At 38.8% G+C, this 16,346-nt stretch overlaps 1 protein-coding gene across 2 annotated transcripts in view; it reads right to left on the bottom strand.

Annotated features, from left to right (window-relative positions):
- Window positions 1–16,346, bottom strand: part of LOC122870373 (glucosidase 2 subunit beta-like) — a 122,407-nt gene that overhangs the window by 56,424 nt on the left and 49,637 nt on the right. The window lies entirely within an intron of this gene.

Here is a 16,346-nt window from a genome sequence, read left to right on the forward strand (position 1 = left end):
AGGGCCAGGAGACCTCATCAGGAGAGGTGCTAAATGAAAAGTCAGGGAATAAACAAAGTCATTAGGATTCATCCTCTGGAAACCATGGATACAAGTACTGAATTTGACGGCAATCTATCTAATAGCCCTCATTTTTTCACAAAAGATTAAAAATGTCAACCTCTTGGTTCATCTTCTGGGGACCATAAATGTCTGTAGAAAATTTCATAGCAATTCATCGTGTAGTTGTTCAGTCTGGACCAAAAGTGATGGACCAACCTAACCCACCAACATTGCCATCCCTAGAGCCACAGTGCTAGCTTGGCTAATAAGTACTAGAAAATTCTACTTTTTTGGCTACTATTTTAAAGTATAAAGAACTTTGTCTGACATGGCAATAACCTGCAAATACAGTTACACCTTCATTTATTCCTGCTGATTTGCATTAAAGTCTGCATATTAGAGCTATGTGCATGCATGGACTCCACTGAATCAAGTCAAGATGACTTGCTGAATGGTATTCACAGAAATGTTTTCAATTTACACAATTTAAAGGGCAATGAAAGAATTCACGCTGCTTCATGTTCTCATATTTCTTTCACAGCACAAAGACAAAAAAAACAAACATGCATGCTTGCTGAGCACACAAAAGCTGGGCACCCACACTGAGTAATGATTGAGAGGGCAAAACAAGACTGAATGTGATTTATGCCTAATCTGGGCACTCAGTTTCATTAGGCAGTAACTGCACTTTCATTTCAGAGAGTAGTTTGTTACCCACAAGGAGCCCTATAAAAACCTCTGCTTCGTGCAATGATATAGTAGAGGTATGTAGGACTTGTGGTGCACCCCCGGTCTGCAGGTAGACCTGTTTCAGATTTCTATATGGGTAAAATTGAAGTGTGTTCCATTCCAGAGGTACTTCATAAGAGGTTTAATATATGTTTCAATCGCATGACATATCAGCCAATGATATGGCTCTCCATTGTTTACAACCAAACGTGAATTTTTCTTTTTTTTTTTTCCTGCCAGCAGTCCCAGGCTTTCAGGCAGTCTTTCATAGGCACGTAAAAAGCATCACATTATAAATTCCCTAGTCTATTATTACCTTTGCTGTAATGACACATCCCACACAGCCAGTGCCAAAGAGCTACACTTGGGAACAGGCCCAAGGCACTATGTTACACCTTGCTAACTGCATTGTAGTGATTGAAATCTGAAAACTAAGTCTAAGACGTAATTTTTCTTTAGTTCTGTATGCCACACTCCCATCTTTCTGGTTCATTCACTTACTTGCATGCTCTATCTTCTGCTCTTTTATGCTTAGGAATACAAGGGCCACTCTGGGGTTGTCGATGGCTTCAAGATCCCACTAAACATCATGAATTACAGACTTAAGAATGTGATTCTCAAGTACACAATCATCTTGAAGAATGGCACTTTCAAAAAGTTGTAGGTGCATTAGCCGTTAAAAATATGGTACCAGTAGACTGTTATAGATATATCTATGTAGCACATCCTTGTGGTTATAAAGCAGGGTTTTTTCTGCATATGGAAATTTTTGATGCCCCCCAAAGAGGTTTAAGCCAGCGCCAAAGAAAAATCACCAGTTAGCTTAGCTAAGTTAGTTAGTAGCTGAGCTAATGTTACAATAATCTGATTGCTCTGATTACTCTACCCGCAGCTTCCAGCTCCGCAGCTCTAAAACCAATTTATTATTCCGGTTTTAGGCTATTTTAATTTACATTAGCCTTACTTGCTGGTAACTAGCTAGCTTTAACTCTGCTGTGAAGAGTACAAGAAGACGCTGTAGTAACAAACATGTGCTGCATGTGTATGCGTAGTCACCCCCCAAAGGCCCATTCTGAGTCAGGAAAAATCCTGTAAAGGAAAGTAAAGGTAGCACTAGACTAACAAATATAGTAATATTATTATATGTAATTAAAATGGATCCATTGGTACACTGTGTTACATTATTTGTTATTACCCTACCTCTGGTACATCATCCAGTGCATCCTGCAATAATTTTTCATTCATATGTATGTAAGATCATGTTTCGAAATATGATATTGATGTGCTACAGTATCCCCATGGTGCAAAGTGCAAGCAGCAACTGAAAAATGTGAAGTAATCAAGTCTCAGCTTTGTGCATGGGAGAATATTTAGCCCCTCAATTTATACTAGTCTGAAAGACAACAGCATAAACTGCATAGATGTCATTGACTTGCCTAATCCAATTACATTAAGAAACCGTTGTTCATTTAAGATGTACATTAAGCTCCAATTTGAAGAATATTTTCTGATTAGCAGACAGCAACAAACAATCTAATTGTTGTCTGGTGATTTGTGCTGCATAACATGATTCATGCACTGTCAATCAAGCTCGACTCCTGGATGGAGGGATGCACTGTTGCTGTCAGTCGCTGCAACCCCAACATGCAAATCACATGTATTCATGTATAGTGTGCTTGAAGGGTGCATATCAGTACATTGAGCTTGCTTACATTTGTTTATCCATAGTTGTATTTAACATCCCTGACATTTACCTAAATTGATTTCCTTCACAGTCTTGCATTTGTTTGAACATACAACGGCAATGACTCTGTAATCCCATTTTAATTAGGAAGATGTAACGAGCACGCTAAGCTCACGCGCTCTATTCCCCACAGCGATGCCACACTGGCAAGGAATCAATCACCAAGGCACCGGTTGCCAGGGCAACGAACAGGGGGCTTCTGCATTACTGTCTAAGTGGTAAATGATTGCCGGTGTAACTCATTGGCGGGTGTGAGGAGTTTTTATCTATCTCTCTGTCTCTCTAACTCTCTTTTCTCCCCCTCTCGTCGCATATCCAGAGAGTTAATTAAAAGCAGCCAACATGAAATAAATCTAAATCTGAGTAGAAATGAAACATACAGTACAAATTGAATTCCCATGTCAAGGGGTTTGAGGTTGGGCGGATAGGTGGGGGGTAGGAGAAAGGCAATACTAGTGAAAAATGAGTATGCAGTGTCAGAGAGGTGTAAAATGAAGAAAAATATACAGATGCCTGAAGAGGCTGGTGAATGGAGAAAGGGAGGGAGGGGTGTAAGGAGGCAGGTGAATGCAGAGGAAGGTATCAGTTTACACATTTCAGATTTTAACTTGGACCCTCCTTTCCCAAACTCTTGAGCCAGGCACTGCTTAAACCACCATCAACCATTTATTACTCTTGTTTTACCTACATAGCCCTTGGAATTTCTTTCAACTCCAGAGCTCTAGTGAGACTACAGTCATGGCTGGGGAGCAATCAGACACCAGTTTGCACAAATGTGACACATGTATTTAAAATACAAACAACACAGTTAAATGAAATGTGAAACTGTATTGGTTATGATGTGAGCATTGCCTGAAACAATAAAAGGACAGGACATCTAAGAGATTTGCACATCAGTTAGTAAGTTACAGCTATACATACTGTATCTCTACAGTCAGTAATATATTTAAACTTTATCTCCTATGAATTCTCCTTTTTAGACATGGAATACATAACATTCATCTATCTGTTAAAGTGATGGCTTTTTGTCATTCAGGCACAGGTGACTTTTACCTTAATGTTAGAGAGGAATAAGCTATATCAGGCTTTGGCTACATGATCAATTTATTATTGTTTTTTGTCTTTTCATGGGATTTTCTGATAATGAGAAATATATGGAATATTACCACTTTAAGTTCACTAAACAGTATCAGGAATGCTACCTGCACCAAAAGATTTAGTGCATAAAGTTTTATTTTGGGCAGAGCCTGAGCCTGAGCATTCCTGTAATAGTCAGTAGCTGGTAGTCTGTAACATACATGTAGCTAGCCAGGAAGATGATCATCAACACTTTTTTGGCCTGAATTAATCCTATCAGCCATAGTGTCTACAACCAGGCTTTGTGCTGCTTCCAACAAGCAGCATGAAAGCATTCTTCCAATTTAACCTTTTTTTTGTGGACTTTTTGTGAGAGCTGAACAAAATTGCAAAGTCACTCAACTAATAAACTAAAACTAACCAGAATTGGTGGAATTTGTGTTAACAAAATATTCATGCAGGGACTGTAAGTTATTCAGTGAAAAAACAAACAAAAGATGAAGTTCATGACTCAGCTGCCTAACACACACAAAAGGTCAGTACTAAGACTCTCAAATATGAATTTTCCTGACTGAAGTATGGCTTCACCACAGCAAAGAGAAAGGTGAGACAAGCTAAACAGACTGTATTGAAGCAATAAGCAACCATTCCTGAGTGAGCCCAGAAGGGTCCTTTATAGCCTCATATCAGATGGCCTGTACAGAAACCACAAACCGTCTGCAAAGATCTAATTCTGCCCGGTGTGTTCTTGAAATACTGGGGGACGAGACTGCTGGGAAAGCTGATACAATACAACTCAGCACAACACAGTGGCCCGGCACAGGATTTGTCATTTCAACATTTCAACTTTTATAGGAGCTCATACATAACACAGATTTTGTATTCCAAGTGAATAACAGCAAAGACAACCACTGCTGCACAACTTCTTGTTTATATTCAGTTTCACAATGAGGAGAACTTTGTGGAAGAAATCTACTACTGAGCACATCAACAAACATACAGTACCTCTCTCCCCAAATCTCTCTCTCTGTCTCTTATATACAAATTGCAATGCAACCACTGCAACAAATTTTATACATACATCTCTACAGCTAGCTGATGTAGCAAAGATCTTCTTTTTTATATCGCCAGATCATCTTACACTGCCAATGCTGGTGCACTCAGTGTAGAGAAATATTCAATGTGAGCTCTCACAATGCATCACACTTGTGAAACTGAAAACAGGCCCAACCCTTCTAAATAGCATTCTAAACATTTATTTATTCCCTATGGACAGCAGCAGGATGAGTACACAATCTATGACTATGAAAAAAAAATTTCATATACTACTGTCTGACGATATGAGCCAACCTGAAAACATTAAAAGATTTAAAGGAATAGTTTGATATTTTGGGAAATGTGATTATTCGCTTTCTTTGATATGAAAATATCGATACCACTCTCCTGTCTGTGTGTTGTGTATGGAGCTGGAGTCAGAATGTGTTTGGCTAAGCTTAGCATAAAGACTGGAAGCAGGGGGAAGACAGCTAGTCTGGCTCTGTCCAAAGAGAAAAAATATCCCTACCAAGATCTCCAAAGCTGTCTTATTTACACAATGTATATATATTTTTTTAATTTAAAATGTATGAACAGATGTAAAAGAGACAATTTGTGATTTTAGGGGAATTTACGCAGTGCAACTACGTTACGTTAACCTCTCCGGCTACATGGGGAGGTTGCCAAATGCAATGGGTGCGCACAGGTTTGGTGTCTGTACACACTGGTATCAAACTTGGCAACCTCACTGTGATTAATTAGTGAGCTTTAGAGGTGTTGGGCCAGGCTAGCCATTTCCCCCTGCCTCCGGTCTTTATGCTAAGCTAGGCTAAACATCTGATGTCATCTCATGAAATGGAAAATGTCTGTTGTCAAACCCTCCAAATGGAAATCTAAGCATTGTCCCTGCCTAATTGTGTCCTGTGAAAATAGCAGCATTTTGCAGTACTTGAGATGTCTTGGGCCAAACTACGACTCTCCAACCAGCTCTTTGTAATATAGAACACACATCACATTGGCCCGAGAATGAAATGGTGTGCACTCCAGCAAACTCAGGTTGTCCATCTGGCAACAGGCAGTGCCTGTCTATCCACTGGGATCATTCCTTCCTACTCTTCTGCCTCCCACCACTGTCTTTCCAATTAAAAGTTACACATCAGCCTCAAGTCTGAGCCAGACTTCCAGATGGTTGGAATGATAGAGCAAGCTTTTCTTCTGTTGCATTGTCAGTGGAGAAATCAGTTACCTGTGTGTCTATTTTCCAAAAGTGCTGTGTAGTTGGGTGGTTGGCGGATGCTTTGGGAATTGAGCAGAGTTCTTGTGCTTAGTTAAATCCCCAAACTCTGTACTTTTAGACACAGCAGTCTGAAGCCGAGCAAGGAACTGCAGATTTCAAATGTTAATAGAGAGCTACATTTTGTTCCTTGTTAGGTTAGATGAGATTGTTCATTTTTCACTTTGCTCTCTCAAACTATGGAGAGACATTACAGGAGCATCTGCAATAGTTGAGGCTTTCAGCAAAGTTTAAGTATCCTGTTACTTTGGTTTTAGCAAACATCTTTAGGCTTCATCACATGGTAAGGTTTCAATTGTCCAGAATTAAAAGAATCATACACTGTGGGAAGAAACTGTGAATTCTCATTTGAAAGAGACACTCTGACCTTTATTGAAATCTTGAAGAAAAATGTAAATTATAGCTCTGCAATTTGACAAGACATAATAATTTAATTTGCACTTCTCCCAAGGTGTAAAGTAATCCATTTAACTCTGAAGCAAAGGAGTGAAAAAAGTAAAGAACTGAGCATTTCATGAAATGTTGGCTTACATATCAAATATTTGTCTGTGATAAGCTGACATGAAAAATGATTTTGAAGACACTGAGGGCTTCAAAACACAGACATCCATCCAACCATCTTTTAACGCAAGTTTATTTTCTACTTAGCTCTGAAGCTGTCAGTGACCCAAGATCATAGGAAAGATGCGTCAGCCTTTATTTTACCATCACGGCTAGCTAGCTTCTAGCGTATGTTATCCCACATGCTTAAGTGCAGTTCACAGGTAAATCCCATGGCTCAGTATTTCTGCTGCTCACACGCTTCCTTATGAAAGATTTTCTGTTGTTGAACAACCATCATATCTCTTGAGACCACAAGACTGCAGCTCTTGCAAAATATAGAAACCAACTGAAACAACTGAGAACATAATCTTTGCAAACATAGGTTGAGCAAAGACAGCACAAAAAGGAGTGCATTGTCTGGATATGGTCAGCATCTCCTCAATGTATCCATAGCCAAGCCTTTAGAAAAGCATCATCTCCAAATGTACCCTGCAATTAACACCAATCCAATGTGGACACAACTTGTGTTTTTTGTGTATCATTACAATGATGGCAACCACCTGTCTCCATGATGTGCTATACTTGAATTCTTTAGTAAGCAGGAGTTTTTGTTCCAATAAAACCTGACAGGCAGATCTGATGATAAGCGTATCTGCCAATAGCCCAGTGTTTCAAAGCAACATGGGACTTCAGCAGAATTTCAGCTTCTTGAACTGCCATTCAGTCGGCTGCTGCCAAGATAGATTGTAACAGAACTTGAATGCCTTGGATGGTGGAGCTAAATATCACCGTGGTAGAAAATGCATATTGTATAGTTTGACACAGATTGCGACCAAGACTTTTAGATCCATCTCACACAATGTGACAGGAAATGAACTTGACAGACTGTTGTCATTGTCTGTAGGTGCCTTAACGCAATGCAGTTTTTGTCTGCAATGCTTTTGCTAACTGAGCTCAACAGATCTAAGAAAAAGAAAATAGACATCTATCATACAGTACGGTCAAATCTTCAAGAACCCAGAGGAATTTAGGTCAATTAGTAATTGAATAATCTCAATCTTTTGACCATCGCTACCATTTTAGAGTCACAAATCAATAAAAACACTGGCAGGATAACCCCTCAATGATTTCTGGCAAGAAATATGTCTAATGCTGTCTCCTCCATCAAGCTTACCTGCCGAATGTGGGTTGAAGGTGAACTGTGTGGGTGAGCCTCAAGTATGTGCCTCTAATAAGTGCTAAAGCAGTATGGTGGGCAGTGGGGAAGAATACATGGTGATAATTGAGAGCATAATGGTCACTTACAGCATGTACACCCTCTGTGTTGAATATAGCCAGGAGTCCATGGTGAGCAGCATATCAGATAACAGGCTTTCACAATATACTCCATTGAAAGGGGTAATTCCACTGAGGATGTGAAAATGGAAAATTCTTGCAGGATTACTATCTTACACTTGCTGGTTTAGATGAGATTTCCACCAGAAAAAGTAGCTCATGTTTATGCTTGCAGCCTGCAAGGCTGGCTTACCAACCAGGAAAAGCAAACAACTGTCCCAACGCCCAGACCCCCAGGGGCCCCGAAAGCCTTGGGTTTACTTTGTCATTTGGCTTGAGGTAATTTGATTTATTGCTTTGCATATTTGTTTGGGAATATGCACCACTAAAGCAAAATATCAGCTGAAATTTTAAGGACCTTAAGGCAGGTGCTGCATCATTACCTAATTTTGAGAGTTGCCATGTGTTCAAATCAGTTACTGTAGCTACTGTAGTTTTAAAGACCCTATAACATCTTAAATGTTCTCCAAACCTGGGACAATGTCGTAGGTTTCTGGGGCTCTAGGCAAAATATAATGAACTTGCCATGTGTCTGCTGTGTGCACTGTATTTGAAGGCCAGGCAGGGTGCATGGGGGGGGGTCAATAGGGCACAGGTCATTTTTGCCCTTGGGCCCACTTGAAGGTTAGTCCGGCCATGGGAATCTTTGCTAATATTGCAATTAGTGAGGACAAGGACTGTGTCTATAGCACAAACATTCCAAAACAATTACTGCAATTCAGCTCAAACTAAGAAAAGCTATAAAATGGTCAACAATTGCGTTATTAGTGCTCACTTTTTCTTACCAAAGAGCTGTTTTAAATTATTTCCGTGCAGCTTCACAATGTGTGTCTGAAACAAGCCTGGACATGACTATTCAAAAATGGCTTTGAAAAAAATGGATATACTGAGTATATCTGTAATAACATTTGAAGGAAATGGAATTCAGTCTATAATTTTCATCCTAGATTGCATCTAAATTTAGCATTTTGATGGTGTTTTTATCTATTACCTATTATGTTCCATAACAATGCAACCTTCTGAGTTGTAGAAAACCAATCTAAAAAATTTAATGTGAAGTATTATATTGCCTTTATTGGGCAATATAAACCAACATCTGACTCTTGGTTTACTAAGCAGGAATGGGCCTTCAGCAAACCTATGCACGTACCTGGAGTGCAAATTCTAATAAAATTGGGGATATCTTTATGGAGGAGATAGCTAATCTAAAAGAGTTTAAGAATACTTATATAAATGCCACTGAATTCCTCCTCATACAGCTACAGACTAAACAAACTATAGTCACAGTATTGTAAATAGTCAAAGAGTCAATTAAACTTTGTATTAATATTTACACTCTTTTGAGGTACCTAAACATGTTTGAATAGATACAGTGCACTGAGCAGAAATGCAAACAGCTGGTATGAGAAAAAACTTATGAATACCAAATTATGTTAAAATGTCATGCAAGTTACAGATACAAAGTCCCTGGGAACACATCTCAATTGAATAATCAATGTAACAACGTAACAGGCTTATTAATAAGTGACGTGCTGCACACCAGGAGAAAAAATTGTAATGAACAGATCAAAGAGAAGGCAGCAAAGTGAGTGCACATGTTTGTCACCGAGTTTGCTTGCTCCACAATAGTCCAGTTTCAGTAATTTATCAAATTGATCGTTCGCTAAACCACTCCCCAGAACATCTATTATCCAGTCATAGCTTAGCAACCGTAACTATGCATGGAAGCCCTGACAAGCTTTGGATTTCTCCACGTTTAAGTGGTGCGCATGGGGCTGTGGTCAGAGCGATACTTTACATGTAAATCATTTTGAGGGTGGTGTCTTTTTTTGTTATGTTTTTTATTTTTGGAAAAGCTAAGAGCAGAAGTAAGGAACGGATAAAACAGTACGTTTATCTGCTCTAACATAACATGCATGTTCGGCTTCCTACAGTAGTAGACTATTATTTTTGACCTAATAACTTATTTTGTGGGGTTACATGTAGCTTGAGCATTTTTTTGGCATGACTTCATGTATATATGTAGCCATCAATGCGCATATTTAAACCTCAAAACGAGAACCCTCAAAAAAGGCCTGGAAACCTGGAAACATTCAAAAGTCAGCCAGAGACGTTTTCAAAAGAATCATGGAACAAAGTTAGCTTCAAAATAAATTATTCCTAATTCCAAGTTTGAACAGAAAAATCAGCGTTCACCATTATAAGATTATTAGCAATAAGATCTAACGCTAGTTATGAAACAATAAACACATTTATATAGGATTTCAATACTTGGAGTATCGCTTTGATCAGTATTAGCGTATTAGTGTGTATGTAAATTTGCTTGTTAATAGTAAACTGTGCTTTATTTCTTTGTTCTTCAGTGCCATTCTGATCTGTATAGAGCTGACTTGGTGCTAAACAAATAAGTAAAAAAATCAGACAAGAAAAAAAGCAAACAAAAAAGTGTAGTTTCATAATATTTGAGCTCAGCAGAAAAGCACACAGCCAAATTTGGCTAATCACTGTTACCAAATCAAATAATTTCATACTGCAAATAACAAACTGCTTTTAAATTACAGATATTCACGGTACCTCTCTCCTAGAAAAACACGTCGTCTTTGTTGTGCCAGCGAGCAGGTCAAAGCAGTCATTTATCTCTGTTGAGTTGGAAATTAACTTCTGCCTCCGAGCAATTCAACCTAGTAAGAACCCTGCTATGCTGCTGACCTCTCAGGCAACATGTGTGTGGCAAAAATAGCATGGTGGAGGGCGTATGACTCCAGCAGATTAGCATCACGTTGTTGATATGACATACATTCCCAGGAAAAATTAGCAAAATCTTCTAGCCAGTTCAGTTGCAGGATGAAGATATGAGAGGAGAGGAACGTGGGTTATTTACAGGACAAACAAGTGCAACAACTTGAAAGTATTGTGTATGTAGAAAATCTAAGGGTATAAATCAGTAAATGCGATTCTCAATTTTAGAAGTCACAAGGATCCCTGTCTGCTTACAATTCAACATAGGGAATTACATTGCAGTGTTTCCCATATATATCACTAATTCAGGCAGCATGTCTAAATAGATTTCCCCCTCCCAAAAATATTTTTACTTTCAAAGGTAATGTGCAGTTGTTAGTTGTGATTTTAATGCTCTGCCCTTCAAGACAACCACAAATAAATCTGAGTGTGGAAAACACTGTTTTGTGCAATTTAATCCTTATATACATATAACTATTTAACAGAAAAGGCCAATGTTTTCTACAAACCACAAAGCATAATAAATGGAATACATACAGTACATGAAAAAGGCTGACACATGATGCTCACTGTGAAAGCTGTTGTCACTGTTAGGAGTATATCTGTCAAAGATGTAGTAATGGTGGAGGCCAAAGAGCTACTTAGAAGCCACTTAGAAGAACCAGTCAAAACTATTTTCTCTCAACAGAACAAATGCTTTTTGAACGGTGCTGGGTACTATCTCAGATAAACCTAGACAGCATTTCTTGGTAAAAAAAAAAAAAAAAAAAGAAAAAGAAAAAGAAAAGAAAATCAATAAATAAATACAAATAAAATATGTCTGTGGTTTCCTGCTGAGCATTAAAAAAGTGCATGAAACTAAATCTCTGCTAAAAAAAATGCTCTCACAAATGAAAAAGTCGGAAAACTACACAGAGGGACTGCCCACTCGCCATTTTCCAAACTGCTTACAGAAGAGAAACAAAGCATTCTGCTCATCATAGATTAAAGCTACGGAAAAACTGGACATGGATGTTCTCTGTTCACCATTTGAATGTACTTTTCAATGGTGTTTTAATACTTGTACAAGTGTAACAATTATAATAATCCTGATAATGTTAAAATAAAAAGTAAAGATGTAGCCAAAGAGGTCTAATGTTGTAGAAATTTGAAGCTATGCCTCACAATGTATTTTGTGCATGATTTAGAGCTGTACTGAGCATTAGGCTACAGGGCAACATGTTTTTAATTTCTCAATTTAAAGCTATACTCTCAAAATTATTACAAAAACTTTGTGTTTGGACAGCAAATACAATTCAAGCACCATCTTCTATCCCTCAAATAGTCAAGTTCATGTCTAAAAACTTGACTGAGGCATTTTAATTTCTTACTGCTTTCTTTCTGCTGTTATTGTTGTTGCTATGCTGTCCTTAAAAGCTACAACCAAGTTCATGACCATGGCCACTGCAAATTCTATATGCCTATAAAAAAAGCACCAATTTGCCCATTTCAGGCAATTTTACACTAATATGCACATGGTCCCAGACTGACATGGTATGATTTAAGCTGTTTATTATGTTTTATTCACGGGCCAGGTCTAGTCGCTCAATGTTACAGCGAGATCAACCTGAAAAAAATAAGAATATAATTACAGGGTTTTGACATCAAAAAGTTGCGTATAGATATCACCAAGTTGTGGTGGCTTTTGTCATCCACACAACGGCTCATAAGCCTGAAGAGATCAATTTTCTGAGCCCTGCTCTCTTTTGTGTGGCCTCAGAGATTCTGTTAGAGGGGATAATTGTTGTCTTCCATACACTCGCGCTAGCTGTAGGGACTCACCTGGTAAAGTACATGCAATACAGTGCAGGGAAATCAATACAACAGTTATAATTGGGCTCTCAGCAGAGAGAGTCAGTAAATGGCTGCAACTCACACCCATTTCTACAATCCAAAGAAGATGAAGAGCAAAAACTGAATGTGACATGGAAGACTGTGCACCCCTTAGTCACCGAGGAAAAAAGCATATCTGCAAATAGACTACAGTTAGAAACTAACTAACTATCTGCTTCTCATGTCAGCTTCAGATCAAATTCAGGTGATTCACATGATAAGTTGTTAAGTAGGCTGTCAAAAGTCTAAATGGCAAGCACATTTACTCACATACTTGACATGTAGGTAACCACAGAATAAGGCATGAACATGGAGTAATACACAACTACTATTTATATGTATATATGTTGTCATTGCTAGTATTTTTGATGCTGTGTTCATTTACTGAGTTGTATTAGGGGTAAGAATATTGCTGTTCAAATTCATGTGTTTGGGGTATGTGTTATATGATAATATTTACGTGTGTGTGTGTGTGTGTGTGTGTGTGTGTGTGTGTGTGTGTGTGTGTGTGTGTGAGAGAGAGAGAGACTGTTTGATGAATAATAAAGGCTTTTAATTTTTTGTGTTTTAACGAAATTCTTGTTGTCATACTGTAGAACTAAGTCTTGCTTTTAGTGTATTTACAAGGACAGGTGACATTGTCTGTTAAACTTGTGAAGGTGTTCCTTGGCATCATTTGTACTATGGGTTCTTTAAATGGTAAAACAGAGACAGGGCACTATATACACATTAACCCATAACCCCTAACATAGGTCTGCTGATGCTTACATGGACTTTCCTAAAATAAAATGCAGTCTAATACGGGGAAACAATGGATTTAAATAAGTAAACAAGATTACAAATCTGATCAGATATTTGATCCCAGCTTTGAGTACACACTTTTTGATACTCAGGATTATCAACATATTTTAGTCAGTAGCAAAAATTATTTTAGGTTCAATAGCCAGCCATATGCTGCCAAATCCATAATTGGTGTACCATGCCCTTTCTATACCAACTGTCAGAAACCTTATCATTGCAGGCCATAGCATGCAGTTCAATGGTATTTAATGAATTCAAATGCCCCATATAATGAGCAGTAAGCAATGTACTGTATTTACATACTAGAAGACATGTATTGCATATAACCCTTTGCTCTTTACATCAACAATCCAGCCTCAACAGAATAGATTTAAACCAAGAAATTGTCCGACACCCTTCACTTCCTGGTTCTAAGAAAAAACACTGGTGTAGTTGCTAGTGGCTGCCTTAGTGCATGTTGGCGCCTCTCTCTCTCTCTCTCTCTCTCTCTCTCTCTCTCTCTCTCTCTCTCTCTCTCTCTCTCTCTCTCTCTCTCTCTCTCTCTCTCTCTCTCTCTCTCTCTCTCTCTCTCTCTCTCTCTCTCTCTCTCTCTCTCTCTCTCTCTCTCTCTCTCTCTCAATCAGCAGGTCTCCTGAATCAGCAGGTCCCTTCGGTAAACAAGGCAGAGTGATTGTTGGATTTGCATATTCCTGAATAAATCATATTGCATTTCTGCGATAAGCAGTGCACTACTGTTTGGTAGCTTTTCCGCCTCCTTTTCTTCCTCCTTTCTTCTTTCTATGCCATTCACACATGCTGCCACGAATTAACCCTGATCATGAGGGACCACAGCAAGTGAGAAAGTGCTGCTCAAAATTCATGTTTTCGGCAGTACGAAAACCATGCCATTGGCCCCTGGTGGGGACCAGACTGCCAACTACGTGGATGGTTAATCAGGCCTGATAATGATGCATGCCCATGTCCGCCACCAAGGACAAGGATGGCAGCCACGTTCAATGGTGGGAGATGGGGGTAGAAAGCCTGGGAGGAGAGGAGGTGGAGATTAAAGAGACTGAAGCTACAGAGAATCGAGATAGTTGAAGAGATCGAGGTGGAGAGGAGAATTGGGAGGATAAGTAGTGGAGGAGGAGAGGAGAGGAGGAGGACTCCCAAAGATGAGTCTATGAAGGAATGCAAAAGAAGTCTGACCCACTAATGGGGTTATTTCATGTGGGTGCAAATTACTGTTTTGTGTGTGTATGTGTGTACATGTACGCAGACAGGCAGGCATATGGACATGTGTGCATATTCACATCACTGTGTCTAATGGGGCTGGGGGATGTGGTTCTTAACATGAACACATCTACAGACTGTAGCCCGTTTTTAATTACAGCCCTGGCATGCTAAAGAAGTGACGAGGAGAAAAAAAAAATCCTCCATTAAAGCCACATGTAGGCCTGAGCCATTTTCCTCATCAGTTCAGCTGATGACTGCTTTTTTTCCCTTCTCCCCCTTATTCCCCTCACTTCCTTAGGAGAATTGGGCTGGTGGTATTTTGGCTGTGAAAAGGAAACCATCGGACGGCAGGGGCATGAATATTCCAAATGACTAATGTTGCACATGCTTATTTTTGACATATCTGGCTTCCGCAGGGAAATAAAACACTTCTAATGCAGGGGGACCATCTGTTATCTGTTGCTGGTGTTTCAGAGCAGGCGGGCTCAGTGTGCACACACACACACACAAATACACACAGGCATACAGACAGACACACACACGCTGGCAGACAGATCAACACATTCTCACACAGCGGGAGGCGTACATAGACAGTGAGACACAGCGCACGCACACACATGTACTAAGAGCAGAATCCATTGGGAGCATGCACAACAGACAGTCTAAACTCCTATACAAATTGAACACTCTTTTTTTTAATTCAGTGTGTTTGTCAAATGTGCTGTAAATCTCGGGCTGTAGGGTGACGGGGAATGCACACACTTTTTATGCTAGCCATAAATACCTGGGCCTGTCTCCTCGCAACAGCTGGAGCGGGATAATATGCTTGTGGTGTGAAGGGGGAATAAACTAGCTGCATCACCTTGAAAGCAAAACACGAGACACACAAACAGCCTTCCACCCCAGCCACACATCTACACTATGTGCATTCTCCCTTAGATTTGTTTGGAACTGTGGCCAAAGGAATAAATGTATGGTTTTTTTTAAAAAAAAGCTCTCTTATGCGTAGCTAATCTGTTTGTTATTTTCAGACAATAGCCAATCTTCTAGGTATGCAACAGAATACTTCTTTCCAAGCAACAGAATATTTTGGACAGCTATATTTGCTGTTGAATTTCCTTTTAACTACTGTGTGTGTACATGTCAACACCACAAATTATATTTTAAAAAGGAATCCAGGGGATATCAAATGTCCCAAAACTGATATGTAACAATAATGGATGAATTGTAGTAATGGTCTGTGTCTCTAATATATTTCCAAAATCTATTAAAAAAAAACTAGAAACTAACTAACTGTGCTTTAATAAACATAATGTTCCTATTAAAACAGATATTTTATTTACTTTGTATATAATTTGTTAAAGCCACTACTATATAGAATTTGTACATTTCTTGCACCAATTTTCCATCTCATTTTCTTCTTTGAAAGATGCTATAATGACTTTTACTTTTACACTTTATAAATAGTGCCCATCATAGTAATATCTTCCAAATGTTATTAGATTGGATTTTTCAACTGTTGGTTCTACAAAGTATTCAGTCAATCACAATATGAAACAAAGGAAAGATATTTGAGATATGTTTGGCACATCTATGTGAAAAATGATTTAAACAACTACTTAAAAATCTAATTGTCATTGTCATGGATTTTCTGTAAAACAACCCATCAAAGACGAAGGAAAGAGCATCAAAATGACGCATCTAATCGGTTGTGAAAGATTTGACTGAATCGTGTTCAACCAGCATCAGGCTGTTGCAAAATAGCTACAAAAACAAATCTGCTTGTGTGAATGTCAAACTGGCTGGTTATAACTTTTCTACACAGTCAAAGTAAATCAATAAACTCACATACCTGTTCCTATCCATTCTCTATCTGTGTCCTTGTCAAAAAATGCCTGTGATGCAACAACTGAATGTCCT

This window comes from Siniperca chuatsi, linkage group LG22 (genome assembly GCF_020085105.1).
Source record: "Siniperca chuatsi isolate FFG_IHB_CAS linkage group LG22, ASM2008510v1, whole genome shotgun sequence".
Classification (NCBI taxonomy): Eukaryota; Metazoa; Chordata; class Actinopteri; order Centrarchiformes; family Sinipercidae; genus Siniperca; species Siniperca chuatsi.